Source organism: Panthera tigris, chromosome B2 (assembly GCF_018350195.1).
Source record: "Panthera tigris isolate Pti1 chromosome B2, P.tigris_Pti1_mat1.1, whole genome shotgun sequence".
Classification (NCBI taxonomy): Eukaryota; Metazoa; Chordata; class Mammalia; order Carnivora; family Felidae; genus Panthera; species Panthera tigris.
In genome coordinates this window covers 71301178-71321946 of record NC_056664.1, presented here as the reverse complement: position 1 = coordinate 71321946, position 20769 = coordinate 71301178, and the positions used below count along the sequence as shown (strand labels likewise).

Sequence of the window (20769 nt, the reverse complement as noted above, 5' to 3'; positions counted from 1 at the left end):
AGCTTCTACTTAATACTCTTTTCAACTGAGAAAAGTGTATCCCAAGGGCCATGTGCTAGAAAGTCTAACTGGATAAAGCATAAACTGTGAGGTGGTTTCTGGAGTCTAAATTTTATGCGGGAGTCAATTTAAACATTTTTATATTAAAATTACCAATACTACATGATAGATTTGAATGTAACATTCACATGAATTTTTAAGAGAAATCACAGCTTCAAAGAAATTCCATCTTAAAGCAGTCTGAAGACATATACTCTTCTGCTATAAGTGGTACCTAGGGGGAAAAATGTGAAAACATTCTAGGCAGGACAAGTTATTAGGCACATAGCAGTGGGATGTACACAGAGTCTAACCCTAGTCCTTTTACTCGGGGCTTATCGTTAGGAAGCAGAAAATGTGTTCACAATGAACACAAACAGAAGATGTAGAAAGACATGAAGGAAAGATCAATTCTAACTAGTAAAAGTGCCGTGTGAGTGTTAATTCTTGGAAAGGGCCTAGAAATCCAAGTAGAATTCCAACAGGTGGGATGTGTGTGAGAACTTTTCAGGTGAAGGGATCAGCCTGTGCAAAGGCACAGAGGCATGAACTGGCATGGTGCATTTAAGAACAAGAAACCATGTCATGTGGCTGGAACATAGTTACAGGGAAGAAGGAAGAAGATGTATCAGAAGTTGTGCTTATGTATGGTTTTTTCCGTGTTATTTTAGATAAACCAATGTCCAGCCTTTAAAGGAATCTTCCTGTGAAGAATTAACTTTATGAAAGTGAAAATAATTTCCCCATTTATCTGCAAAAAAGATTGGATTTTAAATTCTTTTAGATTGGGGCATAACTATATATGATCACCTTTTATAATAGATTGGGTGAGCATTTTTCCCCTCATTTACTCACAGAAGGATTTTGCTGATTTTCACACACGTGTCTACCACTGGCTGGAAACAACTGGTAAAGATTGCCTCCATACTCCAAAAATAAGATAGAAAACCTTCTCTGAAAAAAGGCACTAAGACCAGTTTTATCCAAACAGTCTTGCTTCTCTGAGCCTCAGGGGAAGGCCAAGGTCTGTCTCAGATGTTGGGATGATCTGAGAGAGAAGCTTCTGCCCTGGGTGAGGCCTGCTGTGTTCCTTTTACTAACACATCCCAGCAAAGTTCCTGAACTTGAGTCACCAGAAAACCAGTCATCGTGATGCCACCAATTACAGATAAGAATTCCCAGTATTCTCACAAACTTGGAATAAAGCAAATAAATCTCATTGACTTAATACCAGCATTTCTTCCCCAGCAGTTGAAGGATTTCCATAGAGGTCTCTCCTTATTTCCACTTCCCCACACTCAGAAATGAATCCTTCCTTTCCTATGAATGCTATCTAGGAATTCTAAATTGTGAAAAATCTGGAATCATGACCACATTTAAAACTCTTCATTGGAGTGAAAACAGCTGTGGAGATGGGAAATTATGTCAGTGTCAAGAAGAATATTAACACTGACCCACATTAAGGTCATACGATGACAGATAGAAAAATAAATCGGGGCCTTGTCAGAAGAATTTTGTGGTGTGTGAGACAGGTCAAGAGGGATGAGGTAGGAAGACTGAGCAGGCCAAAGGGCAATGCATAATGTGGAGATTCCTTGTTATGGTCACCACAGCTAAGGTCTGTGCACCAGCTTGCCAGGGTCAGGAACTGAATTTTGTCAGTGCTCCCAGAGTTCTCAGGATTGAGTGATACAAAAGATAAAAAGGCACAATGTGCCTTATGTATTAGGCACAATGTCAATTCATTAATCGTGGGCTTAATAGTCAGGTCATATATTTCTGCTACCCAGAGCACCCCTTCTCACACCAGGATCCCAGGAATGCATTAGAAGCCTGCACAGCAAGCTTGGAATTAGAACAAAGGAAGGGGCAGTCATAAAGGTAAATCATGAGAGTCTCACTGAAGTCCCACAAAAATTCCCTTTGCTGCAAAAGCAGCAGCATAGGGGGCACCTGGGTGGCTCAGTAGGCTGAGCATCCAACTTCTGCCTAGGTCATGATCTTTCAGTTCCTGAGTTCACATGGGGCTCACTGCTGTCAGTGCACAGCCCACTTTGGATTCTCTGTCCCCCTCTCTCTGCCCCTCCCCCAACTGCATTCTCTCAAAAATAAGTAAACATTAAAAAAAAAAAAGAAGCAGCAGCATAGTGTTGAGTGTGTGGATTTGGGGGCAATCAGATCTGGGTTTCAGCTCAGCCTGGTCAACTTCTGGTGGTCTCTCTTACAGCTTCAGTTTCTTTATCTGTAAAATGTTATGTAGATAAGAGCAACAGCTAACTTTTTTTTTTTCTTCAATGGGTTTATGGAGACAAATTTCACATCTAAGTCCAGGGCAGAGGTGATGGGGCTTATAAACCTGGAAGAGAGCCCAAGAATTTAGGGTGGCAACAACATGGGTGAAGGTGGGCTACATTAAAATCCTGTTTATTTATACAGATTTATTCATACAGAGATATGGGGGACCCTTCTCCACCCTCCACGTCCTAGGAGGAGACAAGAGAAAGCCATCTCTCCCCATTGTTGGCCCCATGGGAGTTGCCCTTGGAGAAGTCCTGGGGGAGGTAGCGGTGAGCATCTCCCGTGAGGGCATCACCTGCTCCCTAGGCAGTTACTGGCCTAGAGGCATTGGGTAGTTTCTAGAAAGCAGTGTTGAGGGAACTTGAGGGGAGGGTTTTGGTCTGGGCAAGCTTCCTGGGTTGACCAGGCCTGGTACTCCCACTGAGTACAGTCCAGGGTCCAGCTGGCTTCATGGCATCTGGGGGGACCCAGAGCAGGGGTGCCTGGGGCTCCTCACAGCACAGCTCCCACCCAGGTCTGAGGAGATGGAAAAGAGGAGTTGGGGGTTAAAGAGAGAACCTGGCATCTTCTGGTATCTTGGAAAAGCTGACCCCCAAGGACCCCAGCCCCAATTGTGCTGTGCCCAAGAAGGCAGCTCAGATACCAGGACTGGCCACCAAGGGCCCAGAGAGGAAACTCCCAGAGGCCATTCTGGAGGGTGATATCCAAAGGAGGCCACTCCCCAGGATGCTTGGGGAAGGGTAGGCCATGGGGAATGGTCTCCTGGGGGAAGTACCACCAGGCTCTGAGGCAGGTGGGAAGAGGCTGGGCCTCTGGGCCTCCAGACTGAGGCTGGGAGTCATCTTAGTTCCACCTGCCCGGCCTGCTCCCCAGTCAGCATGGCAGTCAGGGCTGGGCCAGGTAGGCATTATACGAAGATCTTGGCCGGGGTGTCAGTGTCCACACTGGCAATGAAGGCCTTGTTGGGGTGGCTGGTGACAGACTGGATAGCCTCCTCATGCTTCTTGTGATAGGCCATGATCTCCTGCTCGCATGTTTTGTTGTCCAGGCTCCACAGCGATTGGTCATGACTTCCCAGCATCAGAAATATGCCATTAGGGTCCATGGCTAGTGATCATGTCCAAGTGGGAGACCATGGAGTGCACAGATTTCCCTGTCTGGTTGTCCAGAAAGCAGATGTCTCTGTTGTGGCAATGATGATGAGGGGTTGCTTTGAGTGACTCACCACCTGGTTGATCTGGGTTGGGCTGCTGCTTCTCCTCAACTCCAGTATGAGGAAGACACTACCAACCTCCAGGTCATAAAAGTGGTGTTTTGGGGTTCCACATCCTCTTAAAGACGTCTTTGCTGTCAGAGAGATCACAGCTGAGGTCATTGTCATTGGTGACGGTAAGATCCGCCAAGTCCCCCAAGCTACCTCCCTGCCCCTGATCCTATTCATGATGAAAACATCTTCATGTGGCTGGGGACTGGGGTGTGCCAAGAGGTGAACCAGTTCCTTTGGGGGACACCCCATCCACATCCCAAAGGTTGGCCAAAATTCCCTGGAGCTGGGCTCGTTGGTTTTCCAACTCATGGTGGGTCCCTCTCCAGTGCATTGTTAAGGGTCTGGAGAGAGCTCCCCATCCTCTCCTGAGCCCAGAAAATCGAACTCATGGACGGCATCCTGGGAGTCATACTTCCTCTTCATCCTCATCCTCATCAGGCTTTGGAGGGCAGCTTCACATGCTGCTTCTTGTGCTGCACACTGTCCAGCTCACGGTTGTCCTCATGGCTGTGGTCCTCCTCATGGTCCTCATGGCCATCCTCCTCCTCACAATTCTACAGAAAGGGAATCTGCTCCAGCACCCAGCCACCTCAGCGCTCTTTGCCATCTTTGCCTGTCACATTCCTCTTGGTCTATTCGTGCTTCTCTTTCACCATCAGTAACTTGCCACCACGGAGCCCTCCAGGGGCCAGCGTCCCTGCAGCCCCCTTCGCTGGACTCCGTGGCCCTGCTGAGCTCCAACAAGTGGCCCAGTAGGGACTGCGCTGGCCTGAACCGCATGTCCAGGATGATGTCTGTGTAGCGCACCTATTCCAAATACTGTCGGAGAAGCCGCTGACCGTCCTACTGCACCAGCGGGCTGTTCTCCCATGCGACTGACTCCAAAGGGCCATTGGACACTTGTTCTGACAGTTCTGGTTTCTTCTCCCGTGGTTTAGGTCAGCACTGAACTTTATCATATTTGACCCTTTCCTGCTTCAGCGCACATTTAAGGTCTTGATCCACTGCACCGGGTCTGGACATTCCTTTGCCCTTTCCCTTCCTCCGGAGGAAGGTCACCTGAGTCTGCAAGGGGGCACTTTCCACGTGCGAGCTGGCCTTCTCCGCTCCAAGCGCGTGGACTCTTGCTGCATAAAGGGCAGGATCCAGTGCAAGCACAGGGGTCTCTGGCCGCCGCGGTGGGCCCGGGCTGGCTCCACCTCCGCCTCCCTTACCAGCTGGGTCCCAGGACAGGGGCAGGAGGCCAGAGCCACCCCATCAGACCAGCCTGCGCCAGAGCCAAGCCAGGGGCAGGAGCTGGCAGCCGCCACAGTGGGACCAATCCCTGCTGTGTCATGGAGGCTTGGACCGCCCGCACGCCTGCTGTCGGCATTAGCTAACTCTTAATGAACAGCCACATGGACCAGGCTGTGTGCCCAGTGCTCTACAGACCTCTCTCAACTGACAATAGTCCTCCGAGGTGAGTGCTATTTTCATTACAATGCGGCAGATGAGGAAACGGAGGCACTGTTGCCCCTACAGAAACGGTGAAGGGTCATCTCCGCCCTGGTATCTTGTAGCCATCCAGTTTCAGGTGAAGGGTTTTACTTCTCCAGGTTTCTCTTGACTTGCAGAGAAGTGAGTAAACTGTTCTCTGGATCCATTGACCCTTGAGGGGCAGTGGGGTCTGGTTCTGTGACACAGAGCAAGGAGGATCAGTGGGGTATTCCAATTTAGCTTGGGGCTCCTTGTCTCCTAAACTATGTAAACTGAAACACATCACACTGTGAGATATAATTTATTCCTGCCCCACTCTCCAGATCTCCATCTGGCCCATGAATGTGATTCATATTCCTTGTATTTAAATATTGTTACCCTTATTATGTGCCAACTAATACTCCTGACTTCAATTTATTGAGTGCATTCACACCTTCCCTTCTCTGTGATGCATTCTTAAGCATTCTCTCATTGACTAGCAGTGAGGAGATCATGCCCAAATCATGGCCCCCTTCTCCTTTTCTTTCTCTCATGGCTATAGAAGAGGCTTCGATACAATTCTGTTTCATCCATTTTACCCTATTACAGAAATTCTTTATCTAGTGGCCAGAATATTAATATTTGGATAAAAACATGTTTTTCTTCTATGGACAGTATGGGAAAACACTCGTGAGTTCCTTTGTAATGTGCATCCCAACACAGATAAGAAGAAACCTGGCTAAGGTCGCTTCTTAAACATAATCACCAATCATTTTAAAATAAAGATTTTGTTATTATTCAGGTATGGCAAAACCAAAAGATCAGGGGAAAAGTGCCATAGAAAAAAGTTTGTATACTCACAGTTCCCAAGAGGAGGGGGCATACCATGCCATGGGGGGCCACGTAGGGAGGCACCGGATTTGGTCAGGAGGTGAAGGGGTCAAGGGGAAAATGTGGGGAATAGCCTTTGTTGTGATTTCCATGGAAAGGAAACAGGATAAATAGCTTTAGGGTTGACAAGTTTTAAAATTATCAGGCTCTAGGGGGTGCATAGAGGGGTGTTCCTGGTTGTCTGTTATTTGACTGTGGGGTGATTAGGGCAGAGGATAGTGGCCCCAAGTGTGAGAACCCAGTAAAAGATATGGTTGAGGCTATGGGCACTAAATTGGCTGGTTTGCATGTGAAGTGTTTGCTCACAGGCAAGTTGTTTGCTATCTCTAGGAATTATCTCCCTCTGGGGTCAGCAAGGTCCCAAGATGTCAAACTATCAGAAAATAAACAGCATGGTTAATATGCCAACTGAGTGAGGTCAATCTGATACAGACATTAATACTCCTAGAGTATTAATTAGAGGAGTCCATTAATCCAACCCTTAATAAAGACCACAAAAGAAGTAACTGAGGGGAACCTGGGTGGTCCAGTTGGTTGAGCATCTGACTTCGGCTCAGATCATGATCTCGAAGTTTGAGAGTTCAAGCCCCACATCGGCTCGCTGCTGTCAGCCTGTCAGGGCAGAGCCCGCTTCAGATCATCTGTCTCCCTCTATCTGCCCCTCCCCCCCCCTTACGCTCTTCCTGCCAAAAAAGAGATGGTAATGATCATTAAAGGCATTGTTAAAAAAAAAAAAAGAAGTAATTGAGAATAACTTAATGAAGACCATATTAAATAAGAACTGTAAACAAATTACTCTAAATTAGCTTGGACATAGTTCTTCACTACAAACTATGAACACTATGTTCTGTGGTATTTATACTAATTTCCACTGTTATCTCACTGGGAATCCCTAGAACCCTTAGCAGCATGGCTAAAGGAAGCTTTTGGGTTTGGTCTTCTCTACTTCAGTCCTGATACCTCCTCATCTGCTGGCCCTCTCTTTTAGGATTCCTTTCAATCTGTTGGAATGGCCATTCCGTTATATTTCTTATAACTAATTTCAAGTTTTTTAATTCTCTTGATCTATAACCATTGGAAACTTAAATTTTAGGAAAACATGTGTTCTCCAATTGTACTTCTACACCTTTGTAGAAGGTAATCTATTAACTTTTTTTTAATTTCAAAAGGTTTTTTTTTGTGAAAAATCCCATTAACAATTTCCTACCTGAGAATCTTGCTGAAAGGCAGAGTGACAGAATCCCTCTGGTTTGTGTTCTAAGAATTTTTTTATCTAATACTTGGTCATGAAATAAATAACATTTTCTTCGATTAGCCTTCAAGTTTTACCTTTCATCTTTAGGATTAATCCCCTTGGAGTCTACCTTGTATGATCTGCTTCCCTATGATCCATGTAGACTCACTCCACCTGTGCTGAGCTGTGCTAATACGTGGAGGGTTTAGTGTGCTTTCACAGGGTGACAGGCTTTTGTTGGAACATTATTGTGTTCTCCCAAGTCAAACTCCATATTCCAATTCCATTTCTGCTATTTACCAAATGTCTGACATTCACCAAGTTAACTTAATCTCCGTAAGCCTGTTTATTCCTCCATAAAGTGAGTTCATAGTAATACCTTATAAGGTTGTTGTGAGGATAAATGAAATAGTGCATATAATGCACTTACTACAACACCTGATACATCATAAATGGTCAATAATGGTTATAATTTCTATCACAGATATCCTAACTTGTCTCTTCCTGGAAGCCTCCTGCATTTTAAGTAACTTCTATAAATTATTGTTCTCATTCACTGTGTTGATTTACTAGTTTAACTCTCAATTGTAACTTTATTTCTATGTGTCACCACTAAGTACCAACTACTGGACCTAGAATGAAAAGGCCCTTATAGACTTTCCTAAGTTTTACCTATTTGGAAGTATTATAAATTCCTATACATCAGAATCTATAATGGACAGGGCTGCATTACAACCATGAGCTCTTTCAACTCTTTTAAACAAAAAAATTAAAATTATATTTTATGACAGAATTGGTATGGAAACTATAATCCAAAAACAAATCAAACAAGTTATTATTATAATTCATCATTATTTTGTTCATGTTTTATTCTGATTTTAAAAGAAATTAAAGCTGAAACATTTTAGTTTTAAAACATTTTCATGAGCCCTAAAGGTGTTATGAACCCTAGTGTCTATTATGTGTAAAAGATGAGTCAGCCCTGATTTAACTGTGGACTCAGACCACAGTGAAAGTCAAGGAGTCCCAGTGATACTGTTTCCTCAAATGCAGCTAAAGATAGGGCTACAGCTGTTTTGTTAATAGGGTTGATAAAGCTATTACTAAAACCATTCTTGTAGTGAAATATTATAGAATGACAAAGTGTCATACCGCCTTGAGACCACCTGCTTAAAGACCCATTGTTCATAAATAAAAATTAAGACTCAGTGTCCAAGTGTTCAGTTTGGATCCAGAGTTGGAGCTAGAACCCAGTTCTCCTGATTACCAGGCAGTATTTTTTCTACCACACTATCCATTGCTCTTTAAGGCTTTATTTGAGCTTGGTTTTTAATTTAAGTTCATGTTTCCTAGAACCTTTCCTATAAGAATTTTTGTGTTCTGGGTTTATAATACTTATGGTAGAGAGGAATACCATTTCCTACTGCTTGTGACCTTGTTTGAAACAGTTTGGTTAGAGCCATTTCTCACCTCTGTCCTGTCTCACAATCCCTCCAGGGCACATCTACTCCAGGGAGGTGAAATTTCTGGTGACAGCAGCCTTGGGAGAGGGCTCCTTCACCTCCCTGGGATAATCACCTCCCTGGGAACTAAAGTCTCAAAGTCCAGGGAGCAAAGTAGGGGAAAGGGGAACTAAGATTTGTCAGGTGCTTATTATAAGACAAGATCCTAACTGTGTATTGTATATCTACTCTATCTTTTAATGTGGAAAGTAGTTATCAATATCTTGTATCTTGAGCCCTACCAATTGCTAAGTGACTCAAACAACTAGGGAAGGCTAAATATAACTGGTCTCCTGAATATGCTGGCCCTCTTAGATTATGTCTTGTTTTGAGCCATACTTTTAGAGTGAATTCCAACACTAACTCAGTCTTTGGGGCTGTAGATCCAAGCTTCTTCAAGATCTACATGTATCTGAATATTATACTCTCTGGCAGAATGTTGCAAGTGACCTCATAACTATGAGTCCAGCTTTGCTATAATGCACAGGTTAATTATATCTTTGTGACTATGCCAAAAGTGTGGCTTCATTGCCCAAGGGATTGTTTATCTCTGGTGATTAAATTAAGTATCCATCTACATTTCTGAGAAATGCTCCAGCACTATTTTGAGCCTTCCTAATCTAGCTAGATTAATCTTCTTTTGTACAAACCATCAGTATTTCCATAGGATAGTTTCCATATGGATCGTTCCCATGCTAACATATTAAAACAGTATTTAGGATGAAATATTTAGCCTAAATGGAGAGGCATTAAAAACAAAGACCAGCTGTTGTGTCTATGTACTTGGTAAAAAAAAAAAAAAAAAAAAAAAAAAAAAAAAAAAAAAAAAAAGCAGCTGGAATCAATATAGCATTTGGACACATGGCTGAAGATGTGTTTTGTGTGAGGAATGTGCCCTTGAGGGAAATGAACCTTTGCATTTGTGTGCAACTGAAGTGGAAAATAGGGGAGAACCTTGAAAGCCAGGGACTATCTTCAGTGACATTACATGAGTGAAGAGCGAAAGCTTTAAACATTATTGATTATAAGACAGCTATGATAAAACATAGCATTTTAATTAAATCCTCCATGCTGGCAGTGAAGGCCCAGTCCCAACTATGTGCTAAATTTTAGGAACTGAGTATTAGTAGAACCTCTTAGGGTATCTAAGTGGCCTGCACATATTAGATCTGCGCTATCCAAGATGGTAGCACTAGCCATTCATGACTATTTAAATTTAAATTAATTTCAATAAAATACAGTTTCATATTCAGTTCCTGGTCTCACTAGGCACATTTCAAGAGCACAGTAGTCACATGTGATTAGTTGCCACTGTATTGAATAGTGCAGATATAGAACATTTCCATTGTTGCAGAAAGTTTCTTTAGACAACACTGTAGTACACATTCAATAAATACATGTTGAATGAATGAACGAATGAATGGACAAAATTTGAAAGGGGAGAAAATATACTGCTCTTGTAAAAAGTTGAACCAGTCCTCTTTAAAGAAGACATGATATGGGGCACCTAGGTGCCTCAGTCGATTAAGCATCCAGCTTGGGCTCAGGTCATGATCTCTCTGTTCGTGAGTTCGAGCTCCACATCCAGCTCTCTTCTGTCAGCACTCTGGATCTTCTGTCTTCCCCTCTCCCTCCTCTTCTCCCTCCCCCTCCCATATGCAGACTCTCTCTCTCTCTCAAAAATAAGTATTTTTTATAAAGCATAAGGCTTTAAGAAAAAAGACATAGTATTTATTTGGGGATAGTGGGAAGTGATAAAGGGATAGAATGACCTTTTAAGAATTGCAATGTCCAATTCCATTGGCATAACTTAGATTTCTGTGACAGACTCCTCCTCTAAAACCTTCAGTAAAGTCTATTTTGTTCATGAAGACTTGTGTGGGTGGAGATTTTTGAGGAGCTCAGCAAAGGGGCTTTATTTCATAGGGAGGTCAGCATGGTATATAACAGAGACCAGACATAAGGAAGAAGGAACAAGAAGTAGAGGATATCGTATGTCCATCAAGAACAGACAGGACCCTTAGGGACAGATCTGAAATTCCATAGGCCAGGAAACCAGGCTCAAGTCAATTTTACCTCTAATTAAAGTAACCTGGCTGATGATGTCTAGGTTGCACTTTAAGATACTCTACCAATACCGTGTCAGGAGTTGGCAGGCCAACTCTAGCCTACCATCTGTATTTGTAAAGCCTACCAGCTAAGAATGGTTTGTACACTTTTCAGTGATTGTTAAAAAAAATCAAAAGAATAATACGAACACATGACACATGAAAATTGTATCTAATTCAAATTTCAGCATTCATGAAAAATTTTGTTAGAACACAGCCATCTCATTCATTTACGTATCGTCTATTGCTGATCTTGTGCTACAATGGCAGAGTTGAGTGTTTGCAACAGATACCAAATGGTCTGCAAAGCTAAAAATATTTATGCTCTGGCTTTTTATAGAAAAAGTTTGCCAATCCCTGTACTATATCATCAGTATAGTGAGAGAAGGGATCTACATATCAGATATTACAAAACATTCAGGCCAGGAATGGGTTTCACTGAAACATGGCTGCCTCATGGGGAACCATAACAAAAGAGGTTTTAGAAAATTAGGGATAATGAGAGGAGTAGAGAATTACTTAACAGGAAGAAAACCTACATCAAATATAAACCGCTACATTTTTATTGCTGATGATAGCAGGAAATTGGGCAGATAAAAAGAAAACTGTTTGACCTAAGGCAATCAGTCATCTAACCTTTCTGAGGATGAGTTCACCATCAGGCAAATGTCCATCTGTGATACAGAATAGTCCAGCACCAGATGGTTCAACAAATGCCTATTTAGTGCCTCCTATAGGAAGGCCCTGTGCTAAAGTAAATGTGGAGTAAGGATGAGAACCCTAAATTTTGGCCCTTATTCTCCAAAAAATACATACTATCCTAGGGGAGATAAGGAAAGATATTGGATCATTGGTTATAAATGTGGCAAATGAGAAATTTTTGAAATAAGTTTTAGAACCATTCAGAAAGAGATGAGCTAAAATCATCAGAAGTCAAGAAAGACATCCTAAGAAGGAAGGAAGGAATTGGGTTGGAGCTTAAAGGCTGAGGGGGAGGGGAGGGAAGAAAGGGATTTCCAGATAGGGAAACGGACAAGCCATGGCTGGGCATTAGGTGGGAGAAAGATGACCTCTTTTGATTTCTCCAAAAGAGAAGAGATCAGCTAGGCTGAAGCAGGTGAATATGATGAGAAGCTGGAGATAAAGAGAATAGGGAAAGGACAGGGATCTGGGAGGTTTTTGAAAGCCAGGATAAGGGGTTTCCCAGATTGACCATGAGAAACACAGTGTGTTTGTATAAAGAAAAGGGTAAGAAATTGGTATTTGTCAAAGCAACAGCACAGGAAAAAGTTATGTGAGCACAAAGAAATCAGACAAGTTGGATGACATTCCAGTAAGAAAGAGAAGAACAGTAAGAAAAAGTGTACACCTTAGACCTTACAAGATAGGAAAGATATTATCCTAACAAACACATCATCTAGAGCTTCCAAGGACAAAATATAACAAGAGTCCAAGAATAAAGTTGGAAATTGTGCAACCAGCTCTGTGAATTTAGGCACATTATGGAGTAACCAACTGCTGGTCATACAGCTAATGGCTTTATTTGCACAAAGATCTGGTGAACTTCTTTGAAAAGATATTTGAAAAGGCAATAAGCATTGGCACAGACAACTGGCTCCTTAAAAAGTGCCCTAAACAACTGAGGAAACACAGATGTCCCTTGCTTTTCTGAACAAAGAATCAGAATAAAAAAAAGAAAGTCGTTCAAGAGGTGAGAGATTCAGAGAACATTTGCTAACGCTATAAAGCCTGAATGGGGGAAGAGAGACATTTTGAGTAGAGCCCTGAGTAATGTTATTATTTCCTGACACAGCCTTTCCAGAACTTCTCTCCAAATTCCTGGAGAGAAGGCAGTGGAAAAAGTGTAATGATCCATAGTGAATCAAATAAAATGTCTTTACTATTGGTGACACTGCTGAAAATACACCGCATAGTTACCATCTTTTTTTTTTCTTTTTTAATGTTTATTTCTTTTTGAGAGAGAGAGAGAGAGACAGAGACAGAGCATGAGTGGAGGAGGGGCAGAGAGTGAGGGGGAAACACAGAATCCGAAGCAGGCTCCAGGCTGTGAGCTGTCAGCACAGAGCCCTATGTGGGGCTCAAACTCACTAACTATGAGATCATGTCCTGAGCTGAAGTTGGATGCTTAACCGACTGAGCCACCCAGGTGCCCCCATCTTTTTTTTTTTTTTCAAACTTCTTTCTTGACCATTTCAGTGTGGCAACAATGAGAGTGAACTAGTGGTCACAACAGTGACCTCTGCAGCTAATAGTGAGCATATCCCCCTTGATAATGCTAAGAAACAGTGAACAGAGCCACCGATCTTGGAGAATACCATCATAAGGGATGCTCAGTGCACATATGAAAGTCCATGACCCCTTGTCTGTGCTGATGATAAAAGGAACCAAAGGACTTCCATTGCAGAGACTGCACTAAAATGGCTACTGGCAGTTGCTACTATCTTTATATTGCCCGTAAATACCAAGATTTTTATAATTTTGATTGGTGACCAACCCTAAAAATCTTGACTCTTACAATAAAATAAAATTATTTTTAATAAACTGAACAATAATAATTTTGTTAGTTTTACAGGTAGCTGTAGCATTGTGTATGTTTTTTTACTAGGAGTCACTGATTCCCAGTGGTGATGCATTGAAGAAGACTTTTACTGCCACATCAGTGAGCCCTGATCTGAGCAGATTAGATGGGCTTGGAATGAGTAACTGAAAGGCAAGGTGTATCTAACCTGGAGGTTCTTGTCAACACTGAACATAAACATACTTATTGTTTGCATGAGAATAAACTGACTGGAAAAAAATAAATAAGTAAAAACTATTGCATGATTAAGATGGCTTCTTGTAGGTGTGAAATTGAACATACCTCATTACCAGATTGACCTTGCACACTTGAGAAAGGGTCTTGTTAAAAAACAAAAAGTTAACAAACACTTCAAACCACTATTTCTTGGTAAACAGAATTCATTGTTTCTATGTATAAGTGAATTTAGTGTGGACGGTGAGAAGACATAGACTACATGGTTTTATATTTACACATATCCAATATATTACGGATGTCCCAAACATCTAAATCTGTTGTTAGTTAAGTCACAACTACATGAGTGACAAGAATAAACAGGAATTGATGGCACTGAAATTGAAACGTGTTCCTAGACTAACTTCTGTAGAATAGAGTGGTTGCACTACTAAATAAACTAAATTCTATAAAGAATAAGGATATAATTATCTAATTTCACATGACTTATTTCTGCCAAAAGTGAGGGAAGGTGGATGGATAAACTTAAAAATAAAATGTAACCATGCAACTGGTTTCTTGTAAAAACTCTTCCATTTTCCATAAAAAAAATAACTTCTGGATTAAATTTTTCCCACTACATTTTGATGTAATTCTTAGGCAATTAGAATTAGATTATAAAAACTCTAGGAAACTCTCCCAAAAATAAATAAAAAACAAAACTTCAAAAGAAACCACAAATTGCTAGCTCAGAAAAAATTATCTGTGCATCTTTCTGATGAAAATAAAACACATTTAAATATCCAGTTTATTTAAAAGGTTATTTTAAAATCATGAAGTTCAAGGCAGGTCCTGCAGTGAATACTAATAAGTGGTGAATAGTTTTTCTGGTGCTTAATCCAACTCCATAAATTCAACAATGGTGCAATGTCAAAATAAAGGAATATTTTACTTGTCTACTGGGAGCACCACTTCCTGAACCTTAATTAGAAGGTGATGCATAAAACATTTTTTGTTAACTAACCTAACATATTTGGAGTTGAGATACTGTCCAGGGAATATACATTCAAGTGAAAAGAACTTATTTTGGGTAATAATTATTTTTGATAATTAAATGCCTCTCCCTTCTCTGCTTAAAATTGAATTACTCTGAGACAAATGCTCTTTTAAAGCAGAAAATCAGGAAAATGAAGGTAAAGACAGTAAAGTCCACTGTTTGTGGGGTGAAGATATACTTGTAGGTGGAATTTTAACCTAAAACGTATTTAATGCTCACTTTGGCCAGGAAAAACTAAAAAAGAAAAAAGGAGCACCATCTTTCCTTTCAAGTAACAAGTGTTTTGAACACATGTGGCACAATTGCCGAACACACTCTAGATCTGCATAGGACAATGTAGTGATCTGGCCAGCCAGTGTGATGGCCTTCTGCACAGCCTGGGAGCCTCCCCTCCTACAGCTCTGGGAGAGCTGTGTCTGTAAGTCCAGAAGGCGCCATCTTTGAGCATCAATATGACAGTTATACACCCTAACATAAAGCTTTGTTCTTTTGGGGGAACAAGTTATTTTTATTTAGTTGAACTAATTGAGATTTTCTTCTACTGTTCAGGGGCTGAATCAAATATTATGGAGCCAAGAGCTCATACAAAATTAGGTTTGAAAGTAAACATTGCTTCGAGTAAGGGAAAATACCACATAAAATACAAATTTTTAAAAATTAATACCAACATTCCCAAATCCAAAAGAAAAGCATATTTCTTATCATTAAATGTGTAACACTTACCTGTAATACCTTTTCCTACATTTTTGGTTGTATGTTCTTTGATCACTTCTTTATATGAAAATTATTTTTTTAATTCAACTTTCTGTAGAAAAATTAGAAATAATTCACTCTTTATTCTGGCATCATTCTTTGAACTTTTAAAAAAATTATAGTTTAGAAAAGCTTTTTCTAACTATACAACCCATTGTTAACAGCCTATATATTTGTAGAAAATTTCTAGCAAATTTCTTCCATATATGTGCTGTGGGATTTCAGGGCATTTCAAATTTTTTTTATGCAGTGAGTGACAATCTTAAATATTATTTGAACTGATAACACTCAGTTATTTGGGTCATTTTGTCTGGAACCACCAGACTATGTCAGGACAGCCTGTATCAAAATTGCTAAGACTACATCTGATATGTCAGGATGAGTAAAATATGTAATTCATGTACAGATATCCTCACTAATCTGCTTAGGTTTGTGCTTTCGAACATAGGAATTCCATTACCTTTTATTTTGTATAATTCTCATCAAAACAATGAAAAAAAGTGTGTGTTGCTCTTATAACTATATGTGCTATTTGTTGCCTACATTCCTGACCAGAAAGAACTTTTTTGGCAAGGTATCAGTGAGAACTGAATCCTCTGTATGCCCTGTTACACAGTGATGATAGGAAAAATTTTCCACAGACTAGCTTATGGCTCTGTATATCACAAACCTTGTTAATTTTTGATTCTGTGCCCATCTGATTCAATGGCATCTGCAGTAGGACATGTTTATAGCATGATTCCACCTCTGGTCCTGCATCATTGTGCTGTGATGCAGTGAATCAGCACAGTGGGAAGTAGGAGTGTTCTCGGGGCCCATCCCACACCAAGCCGGCTAGCAGTAACTTCCCCACACAAAGAAGTGACTGCCAACCACACAAATATTTCTCAAACTAAATGTATCCCCAATTCAGCTTCCCCTTAGCCATATTTTAGCCCCTCACCCATCTGATAAATTTGACACAAGAGAAAGAGTGATAGAGAGTATGTCAGAAGAGAAAGAGACAGCAGTCTTGGCCAGCCATATGGTTATTTTTATACAAATATATGATATGGTAGCACATTGCTATGGTCCCTACCCATCGCCTTGAAAGAGGGGTGTGCAAATGAAAGGCCCTGAAGCTTAACACTTGTGACTAAATTTGCCTCTGCAATTATTGGACGATCCAACCAGAGGCCTCTTGGTTCTCTAGAAAGAGACTTAATAGTCCGTCTCTCTTCAAGCCTGAGGTAGTGAAGTTGAGCCTAAATCTGAAGAGCTTTCTCCTAAGGTGTTCTAAGCTAACATCCACTTGTACTTCTATTCAGAGTTAGTGTGGGACCAACCCTGAAAGAGTAAACATCATTTTAGTAACTTGAAATTGAGAATGCCACCTGGGGGGAGGGCAGATAAAGTTAGAGCATTACTGTTCTTGACCAAAGTAGAAAAAGTTGTTGCACTCTATGCATTTTCTGACCAGTTATTTTAGTGTCTCTAGCCTTTCACATGACAGAGAAATAAATAAACTTTCATGTTGTTTAAGCCACTGTAACTAGGGCTTCATCTAGTAGTTGCAGCTCAAACTATTCTTATAAGTACCACACACTAACTGTGCCACTGGAGCCGTGCTAGCCCAGACTATTCTTAACGGAGACAAGGTAGAATCAGGATTACCTAGAGAGATTTCCTGAGTTATTCCTTCCTCCGTTCTGCTGTCTTGCAGTGCAGGACAATTTGCTTAATAATTTCGTAATAAACAATTTATTATTTCCCGTGATTCTATGGGATGGATCGGCTCAGCTGGGAGGTTCTGTCCACACAGTGTCATTTGGGATTACAGGAGTGGCTGCATGAGCTGGGTACTCAGCTGGGGCTGGAACACCCAGGAACACCCAAGATGCCTTCACTAAGTGTCCCACATCTCAGCCGAGCGCTGGCTGGATCTCACCAGGTGTTCTGTCATTATTCAGTACTGTAGCCTAAGTTTCTTTTATATAGTATCTAGATCCCATCAGAGCAAAGCAGAAATTTCCAGGCCTCATAGAGCCTACGCCTGGAGCCAGTCCAGCCTTGTTCCCCCCACATTGTGCTGGGCACAGCAAGTCACTAGGCCAGCGCAGATGTAAAGGCAGCGGAAACAGATTCTACCTCTTGACAGGACAAGTGGTCTGGAGGTAGAGGGATAGAAAATGTGTTGGTAGCCATTTTTGTAGACAGTCTACATGCAAAGAGATGGATAGAGAAGTAAGATGACTCCTAAAAGGACAAAAGAGTAGGATGGAGTAGGAACTCAGGCGTTTTCTCTTTTGGCACATAGAACGCAATGCCTCTGTCAGGTTTCAGCCAGTCTGTCTATTCAGTCACTTCACCCATTTAATCACTTGACCCCATAGAAAACTGATACTGCTGGGAAGAGGGATGCTCCATGCTTTCTTAGACTGGGAACTCAGGATGGAGCAGCCTGTGGGAACCATGTTACAAGATCTAGCTTTCAGAGTACAAGTCCCCACACTAAAGTTTTTCAGCATATGCTGAGCTGAGCTGATTCACTGAAACAAACACATTACACACAAATACACGTACATGTGACAATCGGATTGTTAGTTTATTAATTTGAAATTGGAAATAGCTGCTAAGTATTACAGAATATTGTGTCTTCTGATCTGTACATTTTTTCCTAGAAGTTGGACAATGTCCTTGGAAAGCCAAATCATTTCTGGAGGTTGCATTCTGATTAGAATCAGAATGGAGGTGGGGCGCCTGGGTGGCTCAGTCGGTTAAGCGTCCGACTTCGGCTCAGGTCACAATCTCAAAGTTCGTGAGTTTGAGCCCTGCGTCGGGCTCTGTGCTGACAGCTCAGAGCCTGGAGCCTGCTTCACATTCTGTGTCTCCCTCTCTCTCTGCCCCTTCCCTACTCATGCTGTGTCTCTCTCTGTCTCAAAAATAAATAAACATTAAAAAAAAATTAAAAAAAAAAAAAAAGAATCAGAATGGAGGAGTTAGATTATCTTAACACAGTGTCCTCTTCTATGAGGCTTGAAGGAAGTGCCTGCTAAGTGGGCAGTTAACTAGAATGCTGGTCCCCTGGCTAAATCAAATCTGTAATCTGTTTATGCACAACCTTTGAGCTAAGAATGAAAGTGTCAGAAAGAAAAACAAAGAAATACACAACAGAGACCATACGTGACCAGCAAAGCTTAAGATATTTACTATCTGGCCTTTTACAGAAAAAGCATACTGAGCCTTGAGCTAGATAGTGAATTACTTGGAAGAAGGTATTCTCTATTTCTCCTAGAACAGTGTTTACAAAATGCATGTCACAGTCCAATATGGGGCTGTGAAACTAAGTTACTGGGTAGAAATCTGTATGTTGTGGGCTGAATTGTGTACTCTAAAATTCATTTGCTCAAGTCCTAACCCCCAGTACCTCACAATGTGATTGTATTTGGAGTCAGGACTTTTAAAGAGGTAATTAAGTTAGTATGAGACCAGTAGGGTTGGTCCCAACCCAATATGGTCAGGGTCCTTATAAGAGGAAATTTGGATACAGACACATACAGAGGAAAGACCGTGTGAAGACACAGGGAGAAGATAGTCATCTACAAGCCAGGAGAAAGGCCTCAGAGGAAATCAGCCCTGCTGATGCCTCCATCTGAGACTTTTAGCCTTCAGAGCTGTGAGAAAACAGATTTCTGCTGTTCTAGCCACCAAGTCTGTGATACTTTGTTATGGCATCCCTGGCAAACTAATGCACAGGAATTTTAGAAATATGCAATAGACTGAATGGAAAGTGTCAGGGAGCACTGTATATTGAAAGAATGAATATTGTTTAATATAGTTTTATTATAATTATATGGTGTGGGGGGTTGTGGGTTGATATGTATTTCTCAACGTAGCACATGGTCAAAAAGTTTGGGAGCTACTGCCTTAGAATATAGTTAGGTACTCAGTGTGTTTGCTAAGCAATAACTTGTATCATCCTACCAGGGTCCTATCTGGGACTCACTGATATTTCTGCTCTTTGTCTTTCTTTTTCTGTGAGGACTTGTCTCTTTCTTTTCTTCTGGTATCGTGTTGTGATCACTTAGGCTATGATCTTTCACGCTGTCACATCCCCTAAGTCTACCTTAAATCACTGCTCTTCACAAGGTCTTATTGCTTCTTGATTTGTGTGGCTTCTGATCATTTTCAGAACATCTCCAAATGGCTAATTTCACTCATTATTTGGGGTATATCAGACATCTGTTTTTTTCATCTGACCAGCATGGCTATTGACAAGTGGCAGTAGGCCCCCAACTTTTCTTTTGGGGAACCATCTCTCCATACTCCACGTAGTTCTGGTGGGCTGTTCTATAGGGTGGATATGTGACCCAGACTGGCCAAGGTCTTCCCTGATATTTGACATATGGTTTTTAGTTGTAAGGATTATGGGGACCCAGAGTTGTTTCTCCTTCAGCAGGGAAGACACTCTGTGAAATGAAGCCAGACACAGACTCAAGCAGAGAGTTGGAGAGAAAGAGCCCTACCATCATGGCTGGAGTCCCAAGACCCAGCCATGCCTAACATGTTAACTTCAGTTCTTCAATCAGTATTCTGTTATCACTGCTTGACTTTAACAAGATGGGCTGGTCCTATTTGCTTCACATCCAGGTTATCCTTGGGCTATAGTTGGCTACAAGCACCCGTTACATGCGCTGATAATAAACACCAGGTTACCCAACGAGGAGCGCTGGTGTGACGATAAACGTAGGTTTAAGGAAAGATGATGGAATCTGGATTCAGTACTGAGTGAATTCAATTATGCACACTATGCAAGTGGAAAGGAGACATGTAAACTGGGGAAGATGACCGCAAACAAATAGTGTTAAATGAATGAAGACCATGTATGGGAGGTCCTCCTGCACAGCTAACAACTGGACTGAACCAACTGAAACGAACCGGCACATTAAAAATCTTTCAGATTTATGATGTTTTGGTTATAGGAGGAAATTGTTGTAATAATTGAGTAAAAATAAAGACTCCTTTAATTACTCTCATTTTTAGATTTAATTACTTCTAAAAAAAAAAACCCCACAAAAATTATGGAAACAAAAGTGTAGCTTCAAAATCAAGTTTTAATGAGCTATTCTAGAATAGAAGGTAAAATTAGATATAGTAGTCACCCATGTGTCTGTGAGGATCTGCCATTCACCTACGTACAAGTCTTCCTGTGGGCTTTGATTCCTGAATAGAACAGATCCCCAGAAGCATATATTTTTTGACAACACTAAATAAATTACCATGATAAAAAACATCTCTGTACCTCATGGACTTTGAAACATTAAGAAAGTACAATAACTTGATGAAACCCACCCCACTTCTAGTGCACTAAAAAATTACACCTAGAGTGAAATACAGAAGAGGAATAGGGGGCCTCACGTATGGAGAGCTTCCA

General features: G+C 41.3%; 1 pseudogene; it reads right to left on the bottom strand.

Moving 5' to 3' along the window:
* Positions 1-3204: 3204 nt before the first annotated feature.
* On the bottom strand, positions 3205-4976 carry LOC102952464 (annotated as a pseudogene).
* Between the last annotated feature and the right edge of the window lie 15793 nt (positions 4977-20769).